This window comes from Eumetopias jubatus, unplaced genomic scaffold (genome assembly GCF_037043125.1).
Source record: "Eumetopias jubatus isolate StellerSeaLion01/CBP00866 unplaced genomic scaffold, mEumJub1_p1.0 scaffold_3, whole genome shotgun sequence".
Lineage (NCBI taxonomy): Eukaryota > Metazoa > Chordata > Mammalia > Carnivora > Otariidae > Eumetopias > Eumetopias jubatus.
The window spans coordinates 25,992,989-26,006,061 of NW_028274809.1; the positions used below are offsets into that span (position 1 = coordinate 25,992,989).

General features: G+C 34.6%; 1 protein-coding gene across 1 annotated transcript in view; it reads left to right on the top strand.

Annotated features, from left to right (window-relative positions):
• ERBB4 (erb-b2 receptor tyrosine kinase 4) overlaps nt 1-13,073 on the top strand; it is a 680,938-nt gene that overhangs the window by 649,036 nt on the left and 18,829 nt on the right. The window lies entirely within an intron of this gene.

Genomic DNA, 13,073 nt, shown 5'->3' on the forward strand with positions numbered 1-13,073 from the left:
ACTTGAGATTCAAAGAATTTTGACATCACTCCACCTTCAAGAAGTGTCCAGGCTCCTACATTTAAGAACATTATCATAGCCAGTGGAACAAACATCATCCTATTTGTCTTGACCATAAGCATAAGAAAACTTCCAACTTTCTGCTCATTTTCTGAAATGAAATTATTTGCTTTGTTTCAGATTCACAATAATAAAGTAACACTCACCTGGTGTTTACTCTGTACCAACACACATATACTAAGTCTCCGAATCCTTACAACAATCTCCTTGGGTTCTATTATCATTCTGTCTGTCTTACAAATGAAGAAACTTGTCACAGTTAAGGGATTTGACTGGTGTCATACAGTTAGCCGGTGGAAGGGTAGGATTCTAATGCAGGCAGTCTGCCCACATACTATTGCTTCAAAGTTATTAGAACATGTGATTTTCATGATACCATTGTTTTTCTTGACATCTACCCCAATGTTTGAGGTACGTATTGCTTGGAAAAATCCACCAGGTGATTTTCTTATAAATTGCATTCTCCAACCTACTCCATACCTTTTGCTCATTTGCCCCATTCAGAAGGGCTGATGTGTAGAAAGAGGCAAAAACAAAACAAAACAAAACAAAATTCAGTTTTTCTTTTATATGAAAAATATGTCATTGCATCCCACTGGGGAGAAGATAACTAAAAGTTTTAAAAGTTAAATCAATTGATAGTCACTGAGCATCAGTCCTGTTTATGGGAAGGAGCTAAGTCTTTCAGGTATATAAAGGAAGTAGTTTTTTCCCCCTCTATATGCTTAGCAAAGTGGCCAGATTATAACTTTGGTATTTATAATTTTATGTGACAAATTCATTACTTTTATTAAAACAGAGACATTTCAGAAAATAGTTTTCCTTCCTTAACATGAGATGCTATAAAGGCCAACAACTTGAATCTTTTTCTTTTATAAGGCTTCTCAGATTCCGACTCTGTTCATTTTAATTTAGGCTCAAAGCAAGGAATTCTTAATAAAGGTTTGAATTAACTAAATGAAATTAGTGAGACAAAGTAGAAACCACCTGAGGAATTATTTGGCCTTTAGTCATCATTTCTTATTCCACATTATTATTTAAACAATGTTATCTGTAGATTTCTTTTTAGTTTTTCAGGTCTCTGTTAAGGGAATTGTTCTTAAATATCATTTTATTTTCAGGCATTAAAAGGCCTTATTAATCATCTATATTTTCCTATTTTTTAAAAAAAATCTAGTTTTATGTAGCTTCCATAGTAATTTCTAATTTGTGCAAATGCTGTTTTTCCTGCTTCTTCCTATAAAGCTAAGTTATATTATTTTATAGTTAGAAAATAAATTACTTCAGTGCAATTAGGTTCTGTGCCAACTTATGTGGTAAGGGAATATGTTAAAGTGAATTTTAATCAGATGTTTCTTAAGCATATCTGTTGAACTTTGAAACCAAAAATTATTTCAGTTTCTGAATATAGACTGTTTTGCTCACTAACTGATAAGTTTTAGGTAATGTTCTGGTAAGTTTTAGGTATGTTCTTAAATGTCTTTACAACTTGTTTCTATTTGTAAAATAAATACAATGGTAGTTAACTTATGTGATTGTTAAATAATTACCTTTTAAAAAGTGCCAGGCAAATACTTCTTTTTCAGAATCACTCAAATTTCATTTTTACTTGTTTCCTTGTCAGTATCGTAAATAACTACATTTTCTTAATAAGGTTTTTCTTTCCTTTTTTTAAAGATTTTATTTATCTGAGAGAGAGAGCGCACGCACGCGTGCGTGTGCATGCATGCACACACACGTGAGCACGAGCGGGGTGGGGGGGAGGAGTTGGGGAGGGGCAGAGGGAGAGGGAGAATCAGGCTCTCCACTGAGCAAGGAGCCCGACTCAGGGCTCCATCCCAGGACCCTGGGATCATGACCCCAGTGGAGGGCAGACACTCAACCGACTGAGCCACCCAGGTACCCCTCTTATAAGGTTTTCTACACATTTTCTATAAAAAAAAACCTGTTGCTTCAGTCACTACTTGACAAGCAAATTATTTCTGCTGATGTGTTTTTATAGCAAATTAAGATAGAGAAGTCATTTCTTCTATGGTGCTTTTGATTATTTCAAACTCTGTATGTATTTTGATTCATTATAACTTTAAAGCAATGAGTCAATTGAAAATACAATGTTGACATTTATCCAGCAAATTGATAGATAAATACGCAAATAATGCTAAAAAAATACCCAACTAATTTATAGCTGTTGTTGTTATTATTGTTGTTATTGTTAGTGCCCTTTTAATATTATCTTAAATACCTTTATCACAATAATATACCAAAAACTATGACTCTAGCGTGATGTAAATAGGAAAGCACAAGAAACTAACTTCTACAGACTTCAGTTCTGTACATCTGTGAAATGGGGATAAAAAAAGCCTCTCAAAATATTGTGAAAATTAACTTCTTAGGATATCTAAGTGTGTTCCCCATTGATGGATATGTAGTAGATGCTCAATAGTGTGGAAATAAATGAAGACCCACCAAATGAGAAATGTAAAGGCTCTTTATTCAGAGCTTGCTATATAGCAAGGGAGTTAGCCATTGCCACTTGCATTTTGGCGGAGACTCAAAGGTAGACAAAAGAATGGGAAAGCTTTTTAGTGGAGACAAGGGAAGGCTTTAAGTATGCCTTGGTTGGAGGCTGTTGGTGTGGGGAAGCTGTAAGAGGGGGTAATTAGAAGTGGGGCATTCAGTGTGGTTAGTTAGAGGTGCATATTTGTCTTTCTCTGGTTTGTCCTAAATTGAAAGTGGTGACAAAATTTAGGGACGCTGTTAGTTAATCAAGTCTTGACTACTCTGGTTCAGTTGTTATAGATGTTACTGTTTAGCTTCCTGGATTGCTGCTGGAGGTGACAATCTGACTTCCTGCAAGTCTAACTTAGAGCAGACTGGCTTCCTGGGCTATTTATTGTAGATATGGTTTCCTAGGCAAGTTGCTCTAAGTTGGGAGTTAGACTTGTATTTTTATGTATGATCTGGCCATTGTCCATTTGTGTATTCAGTTTTAGGTTTAGGTTCCGCTGCTGTCTTCTTTCTCTCTTGATGTATTTATTTAAGTACATGATGCCTGATATTTTCAATTAAGTGCTTGCATGGTTTTTTAATTTCTGTGTAGATATTTTTCTCTTGATGTGGATAAATTTTTTTTCTTTTTCTTTTGCGTTACCTAGATTTATATTTCTGTGGCATAGGGAATTGCATACCAAAGGCAGCAGCAATTAATAAAAATAGCTAATAATCTGATGTGGCTAAAGAAAAATTAGCTTTAATGATATTGGAAATCTTTATCTAATTTAAAAACTTCAGTGCATTTTTGTAGACAAGGTTTCAATTGTTGCAGGATCATTCAGCCACTGGTGATGAATAGTTTTAGAGATGCAGTGTTCTACCTCTTTCAAAACATATCAGCTAATTCTCAGTTATCCAGACCAGGGGAAGACAAAGGAATTGTAGCTGCTGCACATTGGTATAGCAGGCAACCCATAATGGGTCTCTCGTTGTAATTTAAACTTTTCTCCACTTCTTTCAGATCTGCTAAGAAATAACTACATTAACGGATCTGTTTCTTTCCTTCTCTTTTCGCCCTTTCTTTTCTAGAATAAGTTATATAAATGAGTTGAAAAATAGAAAAAATGTAGACAGAAGAAATAAAGGATGAAGAAAAACAAAGGAGCTTAGTTTCTCAAAAATGCGATCAGTTTCTAAATAATTAATTGTAAGCTGAATATTTGACTGCTCATAAAATGGGATTTTATATATTTTATTTTGTGCTACTATCACTTTTCCCTCAGATTAAATTTTGATAACAGTATACTAGGAAGGTTACCACACACATTGTAATTTCCTTTAATATTTTTACCAATTCACCACACAAAAATAAATAAATACAAGAACACTTTGGCCTCCTCTATAGGATTTATGATAGTGTGCTAAATATGCTTCCTAATGATATATATAAACTAGAAAAAATTTAAGCAAATGGATAATGCAGGAACAGTGATTTCATTTTCAATGATGACATTTCAAAACATAAGTTTCAATTGCATTTGTCTTTACTGTTCAATAAATCAAAGCCATGATTCTTATTTTATGAAATAATGAAACTAATAATAGTAATATCAGCTTAAACTTATTGATGGCTTACTATAATCAAGGTACTATGCTAGGTGTTTTAAGTTAACTATTTCATTTCACTTTTATTTCACAAAGCCCTATGAGGTAGGCACTAATATTCGTCCCATTTTAAAAGTTAAGAAAATTGAGCTGTGGAGAGTTTAGATAACACAAATAATAAGCGAAGCTAGAAATTGAGTCCAGCTTTCAACAATCCTACATGGAGGACATACCTAAAATAACAGTGGGGTGGAGAAAAGTTCCTCATTTCAAGTTGCTATTAAACTTCTTACTATGTATGAAACTAACACTTTTCATTCATTTAATGGCAATCGGATAAAAGAAAATAAGGTGGTTGCGAGGAATCTCACGTTCTAGAACAAACTCTTTGGCATTTACAGTCTTAATCATATCATTTAAACAAATTCAGTTTCTTCATTTAGGTGATGAGAAAAGTGAACTAGATAACTGATAAGTTCCTTATAATTTTAAAAATTACCTTATTATCGAATGACTTTTTTGAACTAGTTATTATATTTTATACATTTATAGAATATATCTTCTAGAGAATATTTAACTGGAAAATGGCCAAAAGCATTTTGGGTTACCTCTATACACTTTTGTTCCTATGTGATTTAATACAGAAGAGAAAAACTTAAGGACACAAGTTAAGGAAGCATCTCATAGCTAAATGATGTAGTGGGAGAATTTTGTGATGATAAAACAAGGTTACTCTGGTTGCAATTTACCAAGGATCAATATCAATTCTAACAACAGCTGCTACTTGATGATAAATGATTGTAGTCTCAGGATATTGGTTTTACATTTCTTCCAAGATATGTCAAGGATGCCTCCATGGTATCCTTGATATGATGCTTGGGAAATTTTTTTTTTTTTTAATCTATTAAGCCCGAAGAAGGAGCTCTTCTTGCTATGACATTCCATATTACTAGGTATTTTTTTGTTCCAAAGTTTTCCCCATCTACACAGTAATTTTTAAATTGTTCAAGTTATTATGATGAAAGAATAAACGAATTAATATGTTGAATGTTTATCATGGGCTAGGCACTGCGTTGGACAATGAGGGTACAGAGTTGCAAATCAAAAGTCTGCCTGAAAAGAGTTTATATTCTAGATGAGGAGATAATACTCTGCAAGCAATATGCCAGATATTATAGGAAAAAGACAAAGGAAACCAAATCAGCTTGAGTGGCTACAGAATGTCATTTGAGCTGTATCATTATTAGAGGATGAAGATGTAGCTTGCAACAGGAGTTTTGGTAGTATAGGTCTGAAATGGGTCAGAAGGAAAGCTAAACAATAAAACCAACCAAACAAATAAACAAACAAAACCCACATGAACAAGGGCAAGGAGATGTCTTTTTGAGTATACTTTTAAAACTCTGTGTTTTTGTAATATTTCCATATTGTACATGTTGAGAACTCTTTTATGTTATCAGAGGAGGTGGGGTGGGCTTCCTCCCAAATTTTCTATTTTTGTCATTGTTAGAAGGCTTGAAATATGATTTTGAAATCTCTTGCTTCTCATTAAAATCATCCAATTCAAAACAACATCGTTTTTTGGCGTTCCTCAAAACAGCTCTCAAATATCTCTCTTCTCTTTCTTTTGTCATGATTATAATTCAGGCCCTTATCACTTCACAGAAATTACTAAGATGTCTCCCTAACAGACATCCACATTTTTTTTAAATGGGCTCTATTTCTAAATATAGTGTTTACATTGTACCCAATACAAGACAATATTGCTGAATATGTTGAGCACTAAGTCTTCATTTTTTTGTCCTCATCGATTTAGAGCATACCTATCATTTTTATCAATGGGATAACTTTGAATGATATATGTTATATTAGATCTCTCTTTATATGATATATAATCCTATTGTCAGCTATAGTTGAAGGATTTTTGAACATTTATCCTGGGAAATTCCATGGTCATTCCAGTTGACCAGTCTCTGCAATTTATTTTTTACTACTCTCTAGCTCACACACAAAAAATTGCCCAGAGCTCTAAGCATTATCCCATTGTTGATCTCTTTCAAAATATAGATCATGTTGGGGCTTTCTGCTTTAGTTTGGAGGTATGAGTAGGTAGTTAATTTATTTTAACAAAGAGGTGTCTTTCCTAATGCATTATAGATTTGTCTCTTTTTTCTAAATGAGAATATAATGTCAAATTGCCTCTGCTTATTCTTCAAAGTTCTTAGCAATGTCAGGGATATTGAACCATTTTTAAATGGTTCTAATACCTCTGATTTACCACTAATTTGAGAATATCCCTCACCCTCTCAAATGATAGTTTTTATACAGTAAAATATCAAGTGACCTTTTTGTGCAATGTTTTCTCTACCAGTGACTTTCTTAAAATCTGGATGTATTAGCTTAGTTACACTATTCTTTATAATCTTTTCTTCTCTTTTTCTTTTCCCCATTGCTATCCTTCTTTTATTTCTTACTGACTTCCTATGGGTTTTCGCTGAATTTAGATCATGACATCCTGTTAAACATATAGAGAAACCCTAGATTCTTCATTTAACCTTGTATTTAGAAATTACAAACAAAATCAAACTATCAATTTCTTAAGTAAAAAAGAGATAATTTTTATACCTCTTTCTCTAATTGTATCTTCATGTATCATAAAAATCACTTCTAGTAGATTTGGACTTTGGGTACCACCTCTTTGTTGTAGTACATTATGATTTCCTCTACAGTTGTTTATTCTTTAGAGAATCTGCTTTTTCTATTAATGAATGGATTGTCTATATTCCCTTCAACATTTTTTCTTATAATAAATATTACTGTTATTCTCTTTCTTTTCAAGCTATAAACAAAGTCTAGTTCTCCATATGTGTAAAACTCAGTACTAATGCCTATAAATGCGTGCTTGCAGATTTGATAGAAGTGGAATATTTCCTATGTCATGGTAAATCAGAGTGATTTCCACTCCTGCCACAAGTTAAAGTGGCAACAAGAGATTTAGAACTTCCCAGTTTCAACCTTGATGAAGGAAAAGGGGTTGGCAGTACATACATATATACATACATACATACATATATATAGCAATACATTATTTCGTGTACATTAAAGTCTCTGCTCCCATTTACACGACTAGAGCTCTCCTTGCCATATCAACAACATAATCTTCTTCCCTATCATTTACCACTGCCTTTTCCTTCCTTTCTTCTAGCATGTATATCCTTCTCTGGACACTTGTTTCAACAAGATTTTCCCTAGTTGAAATATAACCAGTAGAATAGAAATATAACCAGTGTAGTTTGTCCCTGGCCCAAGTAAATAGATAAAATAAATATAGTAATTTGCAACACTGACATGCCCCATTGTAGTATGAGATGGATGCATAAGTAATTGTAAATTCATGGAGTATCAGAGCTGGAAGGAGTCTTAAAGCCCTTCTAGCACAAACTCTCTCATTTTATAGATGTATAAACCAATACTGAAAAAGATAAAACCTATAGCTCTGCATTCTTTACTTTTACGGGAGAGGTGGGAAGCCATGTTCCAGTCTCTCATGTCTAAGCCTAACATTCAGTCCTCTGTTGGCTCATGTTTTTTTACTGGTCAAAACCATGGAAATCTTGATTTTGACCTCAAGTCTAATGAAATTTAGCATCAATTGGTTTAAAAGCCTCCTGCTGGGAGTGCAATGAGAAGCCAGAGACCCTGCTGCTGTTTTGCTTCTTCTGTTTATTCTTCTGTGAGATTCCCCATAATCAAGAGTTAATGGTTTAGGAGGGTCGAATGGAACTGACAGTGCCAAGAACAAATTTTTAGATAAATAAAAAAATAAAAAAATAAAAAAATAAACCAGGGAGAACAACGTCTGCGTTGGGACTTAGTAATTACAAGTTTGAAAATAAAATGATCTTTACAAGTTTCACAAATGTTTCAAAATTTTCACATACAAACCTATATATAGCTACCATTTATTGACCACACAGTTATATGTCAGGTTCTGCTCTATGCTTTTTACACTTACATCCTTAATCTTCACAACAAGCGTAGGCAGAGAATACTACTGTTCACATTTTATGACGATAGAAACTGGAGATGAAGATGTAAAGTCTTTTTGTTGAGATTTCCAGCTTGAATGATAAAAAGTGAGACTTGAACCCAGGTCTGTCTGGTCTACACTCTATACTTTTAATTTCCAACCTTCATTTGAGGAAAGAACATGTGACATCAATATATCCAATAAATAATAATTAGATTATTTTAAAAGCCCAATAATTATTCAAATGAAGTTTGTTAAAAAATAGTTGGTACAGATTTCTAGTTTATGTCATTAAAAAAAAATATTTGGGACAATCTTTATGAAAACTTTTTTACTCTAGCTTACAAAGTAATATTTCAAAATATTACTACAAGCAATATAATTATAAAAGCAGAGAGTCACCTCCATTCTTGAAACATTCTCAAAATAAATGATAGCTGAAAAGGCTTTGAAGTTTACAAAGTTGACATATGTAGGATTTTATTTTCACACCAGAATCCCCATTTCAGAGTAAACAAAATTCCTGACCTAGTAAAATGACTTGGTAACTTAGTTAAAACCTTGGTTACTCAAGAACCAAACTGTCAGGTCTTCAGACTCCCAAGTGAGTGACTAATCTATTAACTAATGATTGTTCTGAGAGGATCTGTAGACATCATTGTTTGTAGCTTTTTATCAGTACGGGAGTTGGATACTGCCAAACAGGTTCCTACAACACAGAGACACCATGGACCCAGTGAAATGCTGTTTGTTTAAGAAGAGTCCTGTGTTAAAGAACATTTCAGTCATCTTTATGAAATTACTTTACACTTGAGCAATTGTCAGCTGGCGTAAGAAACCTTTGTGTACAATCAGAAGAGGCTTTTTCCCTTCTTTGTTCAAATGTACTAAAGAAGAAAATCAGAGCTTGGAAAGGAAACAAAGAGGAGGGAGGGGCAACTAGAGACGATACTTAGATTTGGAATGTTAATGAATGTTTTATCTAAATCATTTAGACGGGTTTTTTTTTTAGTATTATTACCACAAAATTCGTAACTCTGCTGAACGTTACTGGAAACATCTCATCAAGAAGCCTATTCTTTACTGTACTAGACCTGGAGAGCACAATTGTGAGTTTCTTTACCCTTTTATACAATAGAATTGGGAGATTATCATCAACTTTCTATTCATATTTTGTGGAGGTTATTTAATTTATGTATATATGTATTTATTTATTTATTTTTACAAATCCATCTTTGTCTGCCAGAGCTCCCTGTTCAGGCCAGCCTGTTACGATGATTACTCCTGCAAAGACTTGAGAGAGAGATGTTCTGTTTCATTCTCAATAAGGATTGATGGCACTTTGAGAGGTTCAGAATATCCTTTGATTGCTCTGGGAAACGGAATGGAGAAGATGGTTGTGGATAGTGGGGGGTGGGCTTGCTCATCAGCTTCCCTTTGTGCACTTCCTGCCGTTGAACTTACCCTAATCACAAGCATCTTGTGTTTCAGCCCCTTCCCTCACTCACCTGCCCAAATGTAAAGTTCCCTCTTTTCAGTTGAGAATTCTGACATACCAGAGTGTTCTAAAGCAAGGCTAATTTGTGCTCTGTAGTTTTTACTCAGATGCTGTAAATGAATGGCTGTGGACCAGCCTCTCACTACACTTGAGCAAAAGCTGAATTGAGAGATGGGTAGACCACCGTGGGAAAAATTCCAAATGCAATGGCTGTATTTCTTATTGCAAAATGTTTTCTCCATTGTGATGACAAAAGTACTGCAGATCAGAGAGGGAAAGGAATTGGAAGTTTAATTCACAACTAATTCCAACAATAATCATACACTGTGGTTAGTAACATCCATGCTTGTTTTCTGTCCCTGGAAGAAAACAATAACATTTAAAAGTCTTAGCATATTGGAGATGTAAAATATACATAATTCAGATTCATCTGGAGTCTGGTATAGTCTGTTTTTAGTTAGAGCCAGTAGTACCTGTGGTAGCTGTGGTAGAGAGACCAGGCTCTTGGATGTTCTGGGTTGAAATGAATGGACTAATTCTTTTATTCCTGGTAATCCCATATATTTATAAGAGTATGAGATGATTTAAAATAAATAAATGATAAGAGGTGATGCCTATTCTTATGTGCCAGGTACCCTATTCTCTAATATTTATTAGTTCATTAAATCTCATGAAGATTCTGGTAAGTATTTACTATTATTACTGCCTATTTTGTATGTGAGGAAACGGAGGCATGGCTATTAAATGACAAAACCAGGCAGCCTGAGGGATGTGGGTGGGGTCTGGGGTAACTGGGTGATGGGCATTAAGGAGGGCACATGATGAAATGAGCACTAGGTGTTATATGCCACTGATGAATCAGGAAATTCTCTCTCTGAAACTAATAATACACTATATGTTAATAAAATTGAATTTAAATAAAAAATTTAAAAAAATAAATAATTAAAAAATTAAATTAAAAAAAATTAAAAACCAGGCAGCCTGGCTATAACATCTGGAGATGCTGTGCTCTTCACCAGAATGATGCATCACCTCTCTCATTCTGACTTTTTTTTCTGTTTTATTATTGCTCTAAGTTCAGTACTCAGTACTTTAAAGATAAGTACATCAGTAAAGTATTTTGACTTTTTAAATTTCTTTTTAATCATCAAATTCCTTATGAAGGTTAATTTTGATCTTTAAGGGGTTATCTGAATAGTCTTACTAGTAGTGCTTATCCACAAATTCAAACAGACATTTTCATTCATCTCTGTCAAATAAGAGATTATTTCAAGCAAATAGGGAAGAGCAGCTATTCATTCAATCATTTATTCATTGATCAAACATTAAGGAGTTATTTACCATGTATCCTAACCTCATGATTACCTACTATGGACACACCCAGCCCTGTCCTCAAGAAATTTACAGGTGAGTAGCCAATAAAATGCAATGAGAAGGGGCGCCTGGGTGGCTCAGTCAGTTAAGTGTCTGCCTTTGGCTCAGGTTACGATCCCAAGGTCCTGGGATGGAGCCCTGCATCAGGCTCCCTGCTCAGCGGGGAGCCTGCTTATCCCTCTGCCCCTCCCCCTGCTTGTGTGTTCTCTCTCTCTCTCTGTCAAATAAATAAATAAAATCTTAAAAAAAAAAAGCACAATGAGAAGAGTGTTACAATAAAGACAGAGAGTGCATAAGGGGTCATTTGAACAAACTGGTGTTTTTAAATAGGGAAAGCGAAAAGGTCAGATTTGCTTCTAGTGAGAAAATTCTGGCAGCTTTTTGAAGCATGAACTAAAACAGAGATGGATTATCTGCTGAGGCAAAGGAGATAGTATGTAAAGTTTCATGTAAGTGATGGTTTCTTTGTTTTTGTTTTTGTTTCTGTTTTTATTTTTATTTTGTTTTGTTAGTTTGTGTAAGTGATGGTTTGGGAATAGAATCAACAGGATCTGGGTACCAGTTGGATATTACAGAATGAGAGAAATCAAGGTGACACCATGTTTTCCAATTGGAAGATTAAGATGATGTTAACATTATTATTAGTGTATTAGAACAGAGGATGTAGAATAAGGACATACAATTAATATTTTGGAATATAAGTAGATAACGCTCTAGATCAACTGAAATTAAGTCTTGATTTGGAAGCCATTATTATTCATGATTCATGACATATTGTTATTCTTTTTTTTTAAGATTTATGTGAGAGAGAGAGAGAGCTCATGAGCTGGGGGAGGGGCAGAGGAAGAGGGAAAGAGAATCCTCAAGCGGACTCCCCACTGAGCACGGAGCCCATTGAAGGGCTCAATCCCAGGACCCTGAGATCATGACCTGAGCTGAAACCAGGAGTCGGCCATTTAACCAACTAAGCCACCCAGGCGCTCCAATATTGTTATTCTTTTAGAGAGGAGTTTTGGTAGAGTGGAGAGCAGAATACAATTGACTGAAGAGTAAAGGCAGGAAGTGGGAATTTCTTTGAAAAATTCTTCCATGTGAAGGAAAGAAAGGAGATAGAATGTGAGCTCAGAGAGAAAGTGGTCCCTTCAGTAGGAGCAAGTCCTTCCAGATTTCACTTAGTCCCTTCTTTCTTTTTCCCAACAACAAAAGTAATTCTCACCAAGACTGTGAGTTTGGTGGATTTGATTGAAGACGGAACAGGTGGGCAAGACTGAAGGATCTCATTTAGAGAAAAATCTCCTGCTAACTTACCCTTTTCTCTACTCTTTGCCTTTTTCAGCTCTGTTTTCTCTCAAATTAACCTGGGGCTCCAAATTTTTCCTTCTGTATTGTACATATAATTTTTTCTCTCTTATCTGAAGGTTTAGACTCAGCTTTTGGTTGGTTTACTTTCTACTCCAAACATTTCACCAAGTTTTTTTGGTAATTTTTCGCAAAGTCAGTTAGTTATCTCCCAAGAGATATTCAGACCAGTTGTAATAACAAATAATAACGAGTTTTCCACTTCATTTTAATTTTGAGAGTAAACTGACTCCACATAGAGTCATTTAGATTTTACTCTCCCTATTATATAGAAAGCAAGGTTGTCAGAAAGAGGAGAACAGAGTTGTGTTAGGGAACTTAAAAAGATTGGCTAAGCATTGAAAGAAATGCAGTGGTAAGGCATATGAACAAAGACGAATGAGGGGCCAGTAAACCTGAGGACTCTCAAAGGTAGAAAACATGGCTTTTTAGAGGCAGCATTCTACTTCGATACATGATTGTTCAGTCTCACCAAGAGAACTATGAGCAATGGAGAGAAAAAAAATGTTTGAAGTATCAAGAATTGAGAATTTGTAGGTAGCTTCACTAAAATAATATGGAAACTGAAGACACTAAAGGTTATATTGAGGGTAAATGAGGTAATTAACCATTGGTATAATTGGGATGCCTGGGTGGCTCAGGCAGTTAAGCAGC